The sequence below is a fragment of the Caretta caretta genome, chromosome 1 (genome assembly GCF_965140235.1).
Source record: "Caretta caretta isolate rCarCar2 chromosome 1, rCarCar1.hap1, whole genome shotgun sequence".
Taxonomy (NCBI): Eukaryota; Metazoa; Chordata; order Testudines; family Cheloniidae; genus Caretta; species Caretta caretta.
In genome coordinates, this window is record NC_134206.1 from 275,780,299 (window position 1) to 275,792,747 (window position 12,449).

Here is a 12,449-nt window from a genome sequence, read left to right on the forward strand (position 1 = left end):
TCCGTGCAAAAAAAAAAAAGTTTCCAAACTTTAATTCTATCATTTGGATTGCCACTGCCTTGAGCAAGGCTAACCACCGTGTTGTCCACCACCATGTTGGTCTCTCGTGGTGCAGTGCTAGAATAAACTACAAGTGCTAGTATAGAAGCTGCATCAATGCTTCCCGTCCCTGCAGAACTATCCCAGAATTCCTGTCTACCTTTCAGTGACAGCTTTGAAAGCTCAGAGCACTGGCTTTGTCACTTATCCCAGTCTGCTGCATGCAGGGGCCCAGCTGTTCTCAGCTCCACCCAGTACCCTAAATTACACACACACACCACTCAGAGCAATCACACTGTTGTGAGCTGCAGTGATATAAATCTCTAGCATAGAGGCACCCTCAATCTTGTGGTCATCATCATCATGGGAAATCCCAAAGGGATGTGACATCCTTACAAATCTTAAAGTGCTTAAAGTAGTCTGACTGTATATTCAGTTTATGTCCATCACTGGCAATTGTGTCAGGCCACTAAAGCTTTTGGGGGGCCTATGTGAGTGCTAGCCACGTAGTGGCATTCCTTGTTATACATGCTTTGGAATTCATCGGTTTTCTATTCTTATAAAAATATATCCATACTGTAGGGAGCCAGGATGGCTCCCCTCCAAACCAGAGTGTAAAGAGCCACCCTCTCAGCCTGAGTGGGCGGGGCCAGACCAACCTTACGCCAATCCGTGGAAGGGGAGGGGTGGGACAGGAAGTACAAAGGGCGGGGCCCTTTGCCCAGTGAGAGAAGCACCAGGAAGGGAGACAGACACAGGCTGCTCCCTCCAGATCCTGCTGCCAACCCAGGGGAGGCCCTGGGCCAGGAGGAACCTGACCGGGAGGAAGGCCTGTGGCGACCAGGACTGCCAGCCGCTGAGTACCCGGGGGAACTGGAGGGGCCTGGCTGTAACCCGGGCCAGCGTGAGCCCGACACAGAGGGGGAGCTGGAGCTGCCAGCAGCTGAATAACCTGACGAGCTGGAGGGACCAGAGAGGCCTGCTTGAGAGACCGGGTAGGAAGTAGCTCAGGGGCAGAACTGCACCGTGCGGTGGGTGTATTTGGTCAGTGGGGCGCGGATGGCCCCCCACTGACCCAGCGGCGGGACCTTCGCCTCCCGCCACTGTCAGGGCCCTGGGCTGGAACGCAGTGGAGTTGGGTGGGCCTGCGTTCCCCTACCCCGGCCAACCTGCCTTGGGTAGCAGAATCGCACGCTGCAGACTTGGTGCAGGCGCTCCCCCCGGCCGGAGGGGCGCGCTGCAGACTCGGGTTGGCACACCTTTTCCGCTAATTCCCCCAGCACCTGAAAGGTGTGACTAAGGCCTGCCTGTGGGACCATAGCTCTCCATTGCCCCCTAGGGGCTCGGTGGACCGATTGAAACCTGTCACACATACCGTTAAAGCTGTACCAGTGCTGATGGAGGCCGCTGCTGGCTTTGGCTCCAAATAGCCTAGTTTCTCATTTTATCCTGTCACTTGATATGGAGCAGTTGACTGAGACAACGAAAATGTCAATCCGGTGTTCCTAAGCCTTCTTCGGTGCCCACGTTTCACTCCCATGCAGGGTTCGTGGAACTGGTTTTATATATCCGCAGCTTTGTAGCAACACTGATGACATGATGTACCCACAGAGGCTGCTGAAGTGCTGAAAAATGGCAATGGCTGCTGCTATATGAGTGTCCACATCTTTCGAGCATCCTTCAGCACTGTCTGTGATGGTGCCCAAATACTTGATGGTGTCACCTGCTTGATGTCCCATCCAGACAGGTTAATATGTGTCACGTTAATTTTATATATTTAATCCATTTAATGTGTCTCAAGTTAAATGGATATGTTCATTCAGGCTGCCGTCTCATCTCCTAGTTTTTTTTCTCCCACTGTGACTCAAGGATATTGCTCTCTCACACCTTTGTTTTTTCCCCATCCTACCTCCTCTCAGCTCTTTCTTACCCACTTAGCACTTAACCTGTTGCCACTCTATCGTCTTTTATTCCTCCTCTCTTTTGAATGCCCCAAGAAACCATTCACCCTGGACTCCTCACCCTACTTGTGTCCCTGGGTCTCAATGGGCACAGCATAAGATTCATATTGGGATGCTTCCCCCTGTGAACTAATCTACTTTCATGTGTTTCTTAGAACATGAAAGGAATTAGTAGCCCTATGAAAAGGAAAAATGTCTCCCTTAAGAAAGGTGAAAGCTGATATAATATTCCTCCAGGAAACCAACCTCACTGAGTCTGAGACTCAAATGCTTACATTTGGATAGGTGATGGCATTTTTTGTAATTACTTGGCTAATCTAGGTGGCTGTCAATCCTGTTCAATAAAAAGCTGAACACACCAATCCTATCAACTGATAAAGACTCTTAATTAAGTTCATATCTCCAATGTCAATGCACTCTTGTTAACCTCTACACCCTCAAGAAAGATGATCCCTGGTTTTTCAATCAATTATTTTCAAAATTAATTGACCTCTCCCTAGAAAATTTGCTTATCGGGGGGGGGGGGACTTTGGTAGACCTGCTTTTGGACAGACGGAGCAGACTCCAGCATTCTCAGTTCTCCTCTAGGCAGACCATTATTGTCCAGATGGAGGAACTGGGTGTAAAATACATGGAGGCTACAGCAGAATCTATACCTTTTCCTCATCCTCACATTCCATATACTCATGAATCAATTATTTTTTGGCATTGGGTAGCTTGGTGAGTTCTGTTCTTAATAAAAAAATATAAGTGATTGTGATCTCTGATCACACACCTCTGGTGTTGCAGCTCTCATCTCTTGAAAAACTAGGGCTACAAGAAGATGGAGGTTAAACTCCTCTTTCCATCTCGACACACAGTTTAAAAAGTTTGGAGAACGAAATACAAATTTTCTTTGAGACTAATGGCAACCCCTCCATATCCAGAGTGACCTGGGACACTTTCATGGCATACTTAAGGTGCAGGATAATATCCTATTCTTCCCATAAAAATAGAGACAGGCAAACTGAGCTAGTGAATCATAGAATATCAGGGTTGGAAGGGACCTCAGGAGGTCATCTAGTCCAACCCCCTGCTCAAAGCAGGACCAATCCCCAACTAAATCATCCCAGCCAGGGCTTTGTCAAGCCTGACCTTAAAAATATCTAAGGAAGGAGATTCCACCACCTCCCTCGGTGAACTTAATGGAAAGGCTCAAGGAGGCAAATCTCAGCTGTGTTGATCCCCCCTTCTTTGGATAAATTCCGAGGGGTGACCAATCTCACACATGAAATTAATAAAATAACATCATTGCAGGCTGAATTTTCACTGAATACTAAAGCAGAAGTACTGGAAATCTGGCAATAAAGCTGGGAAACTACTACTGCCTAGTTTAGTGAATTCACTAAAAGCTAATATCCCACAATTCCCTCTGGTCTGAGCCACCTATTTTGATAATACTATAAAAAAAGTATTTATGAACAATTCTCTAAATTCTCCCAATGCTTGCAATTAGAGAACTCCCTCCCCAATGATCAATTACTTGAGGAATACACCCCAAATCTGTAACTCCTCCGTCTAATAGAAAAGCAACAAATTTGGCTTGATTCCCCATAACGTACCTCTGAAATTATGGCTGCCCTAAGTGACATGAAATTGGGTAGGGACCCAGGACTATACAGCTTTCCAACTTAATTTTAGGCCCATTCAAAGACACCCTGGCACCCAAACTAGCTGAAGTATACACTCAGGCTTTTGATAGAGGCACTCTGCCCTCTTCAATAAATGAAGTCCTAACTCAGTCAAGCTGAAGCCTGACAAAGATGTCCAGGAAGTTGCTAGTGATGGACCAATATTGTTAATCAATTCTGATATTAAAATCCTAGCTGGGCAATTAGAAAAAGTAATAAGTAACACAGTGCACCTGGACCAGGTGGATTTTAAACAAGAGACATGAGTCAGACAACACTTGTCGACTTATCAATGTATTGTCCTACTATCAAACCACCTCAAACCAGATGACATTTTGTCATTGGATGCACAAAAATCTTTTGACAGGTTTAATAAGAAGTATTTGTTCAGCATGCTACAAAATTTGTATTTGGTTCCTCTTTATTTTCTGGATTAGACTTTTGTACTCCAATTCTAGCTCCCATATTGTACCCAATAACTACAACTCCCTCCTTACAATTTGCACTATGCTACTAGGAAGGTCTATGCCCTGTCCTATTTGATTTGGCCTTAAAATCACTGGCAATACAAATTAGAGTGCACCACGAGATCCAGGATATAAAAATAGGATCCCAAGAGACACAAATATGCTTATATGCAGATAATATACTTTTATTCATCACTATACCACTGCAGACCATCCCCAACATATTACAAACTCTTGAATGCTGGAGCACCCATGGGGAAAAATTAGTGGGTGCTCTGTACCCACCGGCAGCCAAGCTGCCCTCCCCCCGCCCCACCTCCTCCTCCTCCCCCCATGAACGCACCACGTCCCCGCTCCTCCACCTACCTCCCACTGCTTCCCACCTGGCTGCCGCCAAACAGCTGTTGAGGGACGGGAAGTGTCAAAGAAGACTGGTAAGCCCGAAAACAGACCATCCATGAGGTTTGCGAGGAATCTATTGGCCTTGCTACCCGCCACCATCAGGACTGATTTGATAACAACAACACTGAGATTACAGCCCTTTTGGACCATAAGAGAAAAGCTTTCTGCGACTGCCAAAACCAACCACTATCCAGTCAGAAGCAGAGCCCTTTCCATCAGCTCAAAACTGAAGTTCAAAGGGGGATCCGAGAAATCAAAAACAAAAGATGGGAGGACAAAGCAAAATAAATCCAAACATTCGCTGATAGACATGATATGCAGAGATTTTTTGTGAGACAAAGACCCTGTACGGGCCAAGCTCATGTGGCCTCATACCTCTGAGATCTGAAGATGGTAGTAGCCTTCTTAAAGATAACAAATCCATCAAAGAGAACAGGAAGGAACACTACCAAAAGCTTCTAAATTGAGAATCGACTGTGACTGATGCACCATCGACTCCATCCCTTAGCACCCAATCTGGGAAACTTTTGCCAACCCACCGACAAATATACTAAACTGGGAGGAGTGGTAGATACGCTGGAGGGGAGGGATAGGATACAGAAGGACCTAGACAAATTGGAGGATTGGGCCAAAAGAAATCTGATGAGGTTCAATAAGGATAAGTGCAGGGTCCTGCACTTAGGACGGAAGAACCCAATGCACAGCTACAGACTAGGGACCGAATGGCTAGGCAGCAGTTCTGCGGAAAAGGACCTAGGGGTGACAGTGGATGAGAAGCTGGATATGAGTCAGCAGTGTGCCCTTGTTGCCAAGAAGGCCAATGGCATTTTGGGATGTATAAGTAGGGGCATAGCGAGCAGATCGAGGGACGTGATCGTTCCCCTCTATTCGACATTGGTGAGGCCTCATCTGGAGTACTGTGTCCAGTTTTGGGCCCCACACTTCAAGAAGGATGTGGATAAATTGGAGAGAGTCCAGCGAAGGGCAACAAAAATGATTAGGGGTCTGGAACACATGAGTTATGAGGAGAGGCTGAGGGAGCTGGGATTGTTTAGCCTGCAGAAGAGAAGAATGAGGGGGGATTTGATAGCTGTTTTCAACTACCTGAAAGGGGGTTCCAAAGAAGGATGGCTCTAGACTGTTCTCAATGGTAGCAGATGACAGAACGAGGAGTAATGGTCTCAAGCTGCAGTGGGGGAGGTTTAGATTGGATATTAGGAAAAACTTTTTCACTAAGAGGGTGGTGAAACACTGGAATGCGTTACCTAGGGAGGTGGTAGAATCTCCTTCCTTAGAGGTTTTTAAGGTCAGGCTTGACAAAGCCCTGGCTGGGATGATTTAACTGCGAATTGGTCCTGCTTCGAGCAGGGGGTTGGACTAGATGACCTTCTGGGGTCCCTTCCAACCCTTATATTCTATGATTCTATGATTCTATGACACCTAAGGAGGTTTTCAAAGCAATTAAACAAATGAAGAACAACAAAGCACCAGGTCCTGATGGCATACCAGCTGAAGTACTGAAAGTTGGGGGGAAATACTGACTAATAAGCTTCACTTGCTGCTTCTCAAAATCTGGGACACCAAAGAAATCTCTGCAGACTTACGTAATGCTAACATCATGACCATTTTCAAAAAGGGAGACAGGGCCAACTGAGATAACTATTAAGGCATTGTTTTCCTCTCAGTCGCTGGGAATATTCTTGGTAGAGTCTTTCTGAATCAACTGCTCCCTCTTGCAGAGGAAGTACTTCCAGAGTCTTAGTGTGGCTTCAGACCATCATGAGGCACAACTAACATGATATTATCAGCGAGGGAGATCCAGGAAAAATGTCAAGAACAACATCAGGAGCTGTATATGGCCTTTATTGATCTGACCAAAGCCTTTGACTCTGTCAACCTTGAGGCTCTGTGGAAAATCATGTCAAAGTTTGGTTGCCCAAGCAAATTTATCATTGTAAGACTCCTCCATGACCAGATGACTGCTTCCATCCTGTGCAGTGGCTCTACCTCTGAGCCCTTTGTCATCCAAACTGGCGTAAAACAAGGTTGTGTACTGGCACCAACCCTTTTCTCCATTGTCTTAGCAGGCATGAAAACAGTAAACAAAGACCATCTACCACAGGGCATTGGCATCCAATATCGGATTGATGGCAACCTCTTCAACCTTTCTTGTCTCCGTGCCAGAACTAAAGTAATATCGGCAACAATAACTGAACTCCAGTACACATATGATTGTGATGTAGTTGCACACTCAAAGGAGGATCTTCAAACAGCCCTTAATTGCTTCTCTGAAGCTTACAAAAGCTTAAGGCCAACTCAGAACACAGCAAAACAAAAGTTCTCCAACAGCGAGTCCCCGCTCAATATTCAGACCCAGCAAGGAAGATCTACATAGACAAAGAAGAACTGTAAAATGTAGAATACTTTGCCTATCTTGGCAGCCATCTCTCACAGAGGGCAGACATAAACATCGAGTTTCAGCACAGAATTCACTTTGGCAGACTGTCTTGCCAGGTATTCAACAATCACAACATCAGAACACATACTAGACTTTTAGTTTATAAAGCGGTGGTAATCCCAGCTCTCTTCTACGGCTGTGAGACTTGGGTGACCTACAGAAAACAGCTGAAAAACCTGGAACACCAGCAACAGCACTTTCTTCGGAAGATCCTAAACACAAAGTGGGAGGATTATTGCACTAATGTCAGTGTCCTCACAGAGGCCAACATCTTCAGTGTTCGGGCCCTGATTATCCAGCACCAGCTGAGGTGGAACGGGCACTGTGTGCGCATGCCTCATGTACGCTTACCGAAACAATTGCTGTATGCCCAACTCACCAAAGAAGAAAGGAAACGGGGAGGCCAAAAGAAATGCTTTAAAGACACTCTCAAGATAAACATCAAGAGTTGTGGCATCGACACCACACACTGGGAGACGATAGCCCAGGACAGGGATAACTGGCGAAGACTTGTCAGAGAGGGAATGTCCACTTTTGAGGAAAATCTCCTTGCCCTGATTGCAGAAAAATGCCAGGAAAGACAACTGTCACGGAGCAATCACGGCCCAACCCTGTCTTCTAACACCATCTACAATGTCTGCGAATGAGCCTGTGGCTCAAGAACCGGACACCTCAGTCACCAAAGGACCCATGAAAAATAAAACCTGTGAAAGAGATCATCCTCAACCTTGAGGGATCGCCGACCACGATATCCTTAATCTTGCACTCTCCCGGCCTATATATATATATATATGCATCCACAGATATAAATTTGGCTCTAGATATATGGTCCCTGTTTTTGGAAGCATCAAATTGGTTAAATTCCCCATCAGGAAGCCTTTTGTTCAATGCTCCCACAAAACCCTAGACCCCTCTAATCTCCTCAACCCATCCCATCCCATCCCTCCCTCCTCAACCCATCCCCTCCTTTTCTCCCTGTCCTCTTTCTCTTATCATTCCTCTCCTATTCTCTTTACTTACCTGTCAGGCTGTTCTCTGGTCTTCTTTTTACTGTCAACTTTGCATTTTATGTTCTGCTTATATCTTTATCTGAAAGGGAATAATTCCGGGAATTAGTTTATTATCTTACTTTAGATAAACCCTAAAGAACCCTAAACTGGTGCCAAATAACAAAATGACCATTATTATATAATTGTACAGGCAAATATTTTTAACTAGTCAAATATCCTTTGTTAGATTATTATTTTAATGAAGCAATTGATAATTAAGAAGTTTTGTCTTACTTACCTTGCTGTAAAATCTGATATTGACTTTCTACTCCAGGTTAGATACCTTTCTTCTCTTTGTTGTCTTTGCTGTTTATGTTAGCTGTGCTAGAATAAACATTAAAGAATAAAGAAAGAAAGAAAACAAATGATCTTGAAGAATTTCTGTCTAAGTTTTGAGGGCATGTTTGCCACCTTAATTAAAACAAAACAAATAACTTCCAAGTAAAGTGAATGAATTGATAACTAAATGAGAATTGGGAATTTGCACATGCTGATGCTGAAAATGGAAATCTGAAGAGATTTCTGATGGATGGGGAGAAAGAATGGACCCCAATTTTATTAAGCATTCTAATTATTTGAGAGTCCCTGAACTTTAGAAAACAGACTCTAAAACAGACATATGGAGCCGTGAGTTTTATGCTTCTGTGCTCTAGAATTGAAATGTATTTAAATAACCAGTTCCCCTAAGGAAATGGGATAAATCACTTCTAGATTCAAATAACTGTCACTTAAGAATTAAATTTCCTATGCTACTTCCTGCAAGATTAAAGCCAGCTTTTAGTTTTTCAAAGAGACATTTAGGTTGAAATTTTTAATGTGCAGAAGAGATTTTAATCCACCCTGCATAGATCCTGACCTGCAGTGGCGGATTCAGAATTAGTGGGGCCCTGTGCTCAGCTTCATTTTTGGGGGCCCTTTTTGGGACCCAGCCACGAAAAAGAACATTCTCTCTTATCTCCCCCCCTTGCCCTCGTTTTTCATTTTTTTTCTTCATCCTCCTCTCAGTAATAGGAAGTAAAGGAAAATAAAGTGAGTGTTTTTGTAGTCTAACTTATTTTTCCCCAGAGCACTTGAAAATCGCTGAGGGTCTCGGCGGACCACTTAATGGTCTTTCCAAATATTGTTTGTACCATTAGCTAGCTATTGTAAAGCGCTTTGGATAAGAATGCTTTCTAAAAAAAAATGTAAAAAGACATTGGGGTGTGGGGTCTGGCCAGGATTTAGGGTGTGGGAGGGGGCTCAGGGCTTGGGGTGCAGGGTATGGGAGGAAGTTAAGGTGCAGGAGCAGGCTTGGGGGTTGGGGTGCAGGGTCTGGCTATGAGTTAGGGTGCGGAAAGGGGTTCAGGGCTGGGGCAGGGGCAAGGGGTTGGGGTGTGGAGTGCTTACCTGTGGCAGCTGCTATTTGGTGCAAGGGGTGCAGGTGGGAATGTGGGGGGGGTGCAGGAGTCAGGGTGGGCAGGGGGTTGGGTGTGTGTGAGGGGGTGCAGGAGTCAGAGGTGGAAGTGTGTGAGGGGGTGCAGGAGTCATGGCTGGGGGTGCAGGGTCTGGGAGGGAGTTAGGGTGAAGGAGCGGGCTGGGGATTGGGGCAGGAGGTCAGGTTTGGAGCGCTTACCTGGGGCAGCTCCCATTTGTGAGAGGGGTGCCGGTGGGAATGTGGGTGGTGGGTGGTGAAGGAGCTCCCGTTTGGTGCTCAGGGTGGAGGTGGGGATGTGGGGGGTGCAGGAGTCAGGGAGGGCAGGGGTCTGGGTGTGTGTGAGAGGGGTGCAGGAGTCAGGGCTAAGGGTGAGGGCTGGGGTTGTGGGAGTGTTCCCTGCCTCACCCTAGCCCCCTGACCTTAGTGGCTCATGGCAGGTGGCTGGGGGGTGTATGTGTGTGGGGAATGCCGGGGCCCCGCCTTTGCTCTGCCCTGCCCCGATTCCACCCCGTTCCCCAAGGCCCCGCACTCACCTCTTCTCCACCTCCTCCCCCCAAGTGTGCTGTGGCCCCGCTCCTCCCCCTCCCTCCTGGAGTGACCTGAGTGCTGATAAACAGTTGTTTGGTGGCGGGGGGAGTGCTGAGAGGGAGAGGTAGGAACATGGTGTTTGGGGGAGGAGGGCAAGGGGGGAGCTTGGTTGCCCAGTGCTGCGGAGCCTGCAGTAGGAGCCCCAGGAGCTGGCAGGACAAAGCTTCTGCCCCCACAGGTGCCCAGCCCTGGGGCCCCCTGACATTGGGGGTCCCATGCCAGGGCACCCTGTATTTACTGTAAATCCACCTCTGCTGACTTGGAATCTGAGCACTTAATGACTTAGGAAACAGGATGATTTGAAAATGTTTACCTGCTGATAAATGCTTTACTGTATGTTTCTCTTAAGAGTCAGGTAATTCTGTTCACTCTCTTTAGTGAATTTAATCCTTTTAAAATATCATAGTTGCTTTAAGTCTTGTTTTATCACCTATCTTCATTTTGTAGTGGCTACTGAACTCTTACTTTCATGGTAAAGAATGGCAATGATTCTCTTGTTCATATTTGCTGTTTGTGTGTGGCAGATAGCATGTTAAAGACTATCTTACTGTTCTGGGCACCTGTCTTTCCTCCCCGTCTTTCTCCTGTGGTGATCTTTCATCCCATGAGAGCCATTTGAATCTCTCTTTGTAGAGGACAGAAAGAAGGAAGTCAATGATTCTGACATCTTTAAGACGTCTGATTGTATTTAATATGATTATATTATTAAGATTAAAAACTGTACATGCATAGGACAGTAAATATCTTTTCTGAGACTTTATCTACTAGTTACAAGATTTGATAAGAGAGAGAGGCACATGAGGAACATCAGAGAGATCTAACCAAGCTAGGTGAATGGTCAACCTGATGGCAAATGAAGTTCTGTTTTGATAAATGCAAATAATGCACATGAGAGCAAAACATTTCAACTCCTGCTATATATGCAGGGTTCTAAATGAACTGTATCAACTCAGGAAAGGGACTTGGGTGCCATCATGGACAGCTTAATGAAGATCTCTGCTAAATGTGCAGCTGTGGTCAAAAAAGCAAAACGAGGCATAAGAAATGAGATTGAGAATAATATACTAAATATTATAACCTCTTCATATAAATCAATATTGCGCCCTCATCTGGTATATTGAGTGACATACAGGTTACCCCATATCAAAAAGATTATTTCAGAGTTAGAGAGTGTTCAGAAAAGGATGATGAGAATGCTCAAGGGCATGGAAAAAACTCTAATGTGAAGACAGATTGAGAGGAATTGTTTATTTTAGAAAGAAGACTAATAAGAGGGACATAATTATATAAAAATAGTGAATGGTAGAGAAGATAGATCAGGAGTATCTGTTCTCCATGTCTCTGAATATAAGAACAAGAGGACATTCAATGAAATTAAAAAGTAGCAAATTCAAAACCTATACAAGGAAATACTTTTTCATACCACACATACTTTGACTGTGGAATTCATTACCACAGGAAGTTGTTGACACTAAGAGTTTAGCAAGATTCAAAAAGGGATTAAACATTTATATGGATAACAAGACTATCATTAATGATAAAAATGGAGCATATATTAACTATCTTATTGCAGGGTTTCTGCCAATCTCAAATGACTGAAGATTAGGATAAGACCTATATCTGTCTCCTGTGGAGTTCTTACATTATCATTCAAAGCATCCAGTGCTGGCCAGCATTGAAGACAGAATACTGAATTAGATGGACTTTGGGTCTCAACCAATACAGAAATTCACATGTTGCTGTTTTTATATGTGTCAAGGTTCCTCCCCCACTCTGAACTCTAGGGTACAGATGTGGGGACGTGCATGAAAACCTCCTAAGCTTACTTTTTCCAGCTTAGGTTAAAACTTCCCCAAGATACAAATTAATTTTATCCTTTGCCCTTGGAATATCCACTGCCACCACCAAACTCTAATTGGGTTTACTGGGAAACGTAGTTTGGACACATCTTTCCCCCCAAAATCCGCCCAACCCTTGCACCCCACTTCCTGGGAAAGGTTTGGTAAAAATCCTCACCAATTTGCATAGGTGACCACAGACCCAAACCCTTGGATCTGAGAACAATGAAGAAGCATTCAGTTTTCTTACAAGAAGACTTTTAATAGAAATAGAAGTAAATAGAAGTAAAGGAATCACCTCTGTAAAATCAGGATGGTAGATAGCTTACAGGGTAATTAGATTCAAAACATAGAGAATCCCTCTAGGCAAAACCTTAGGTTACAAAAAAGACACACAGACAGGAATAGTCATTCTATTCAGCACAGTTCTTTTCTCAGCCATTTAAAGAAATCATAATCTAACACATACCTAGCTAGATTACTTACTAAAAGTTCTAAGACTCCATTCCTGTTCTATCCCTGGCAAAAGCAGCATATAGACAGACACAGACCCTTTGTTTCTC

At 44.9% G+C, this 12,449-nt stretch overlaps 2 long non-coding RNA genes across 2 annotated transcripts in view; one reads left to right on the forward strand and one right to left on the reverse strand.

Moving 5' to 3' along the window:
- The window catches only part of LOC142070574 (uncharacterized), an 85,893-nt gene extending 77,555 nt beyond the window's left edge, over positions 1-8,338 (reverse strand). Inside the window, exons 1-2 of the long non-coding RNA XR_012666446.1 lie at positions 8,285-8,338; positions 8,018-8,086 (exon numbers count right to left, since the gene is read on the reverse strand). This is a non-coding gene — a long non-coding RNA (uncharacterized LOC142070574). The remainder of the gene's footprint in view (positions 1-8,017; positions 8,087-8,284) is intronic.
- LOC125630586 (uncharacterized) overlaps positions 1-12,449 on the forward strand; it is a 217,377-nt gene that overhangs the window by 86,610 nt on the left and 118,318 nt on the right. The window lies entirely within an intron of this gene.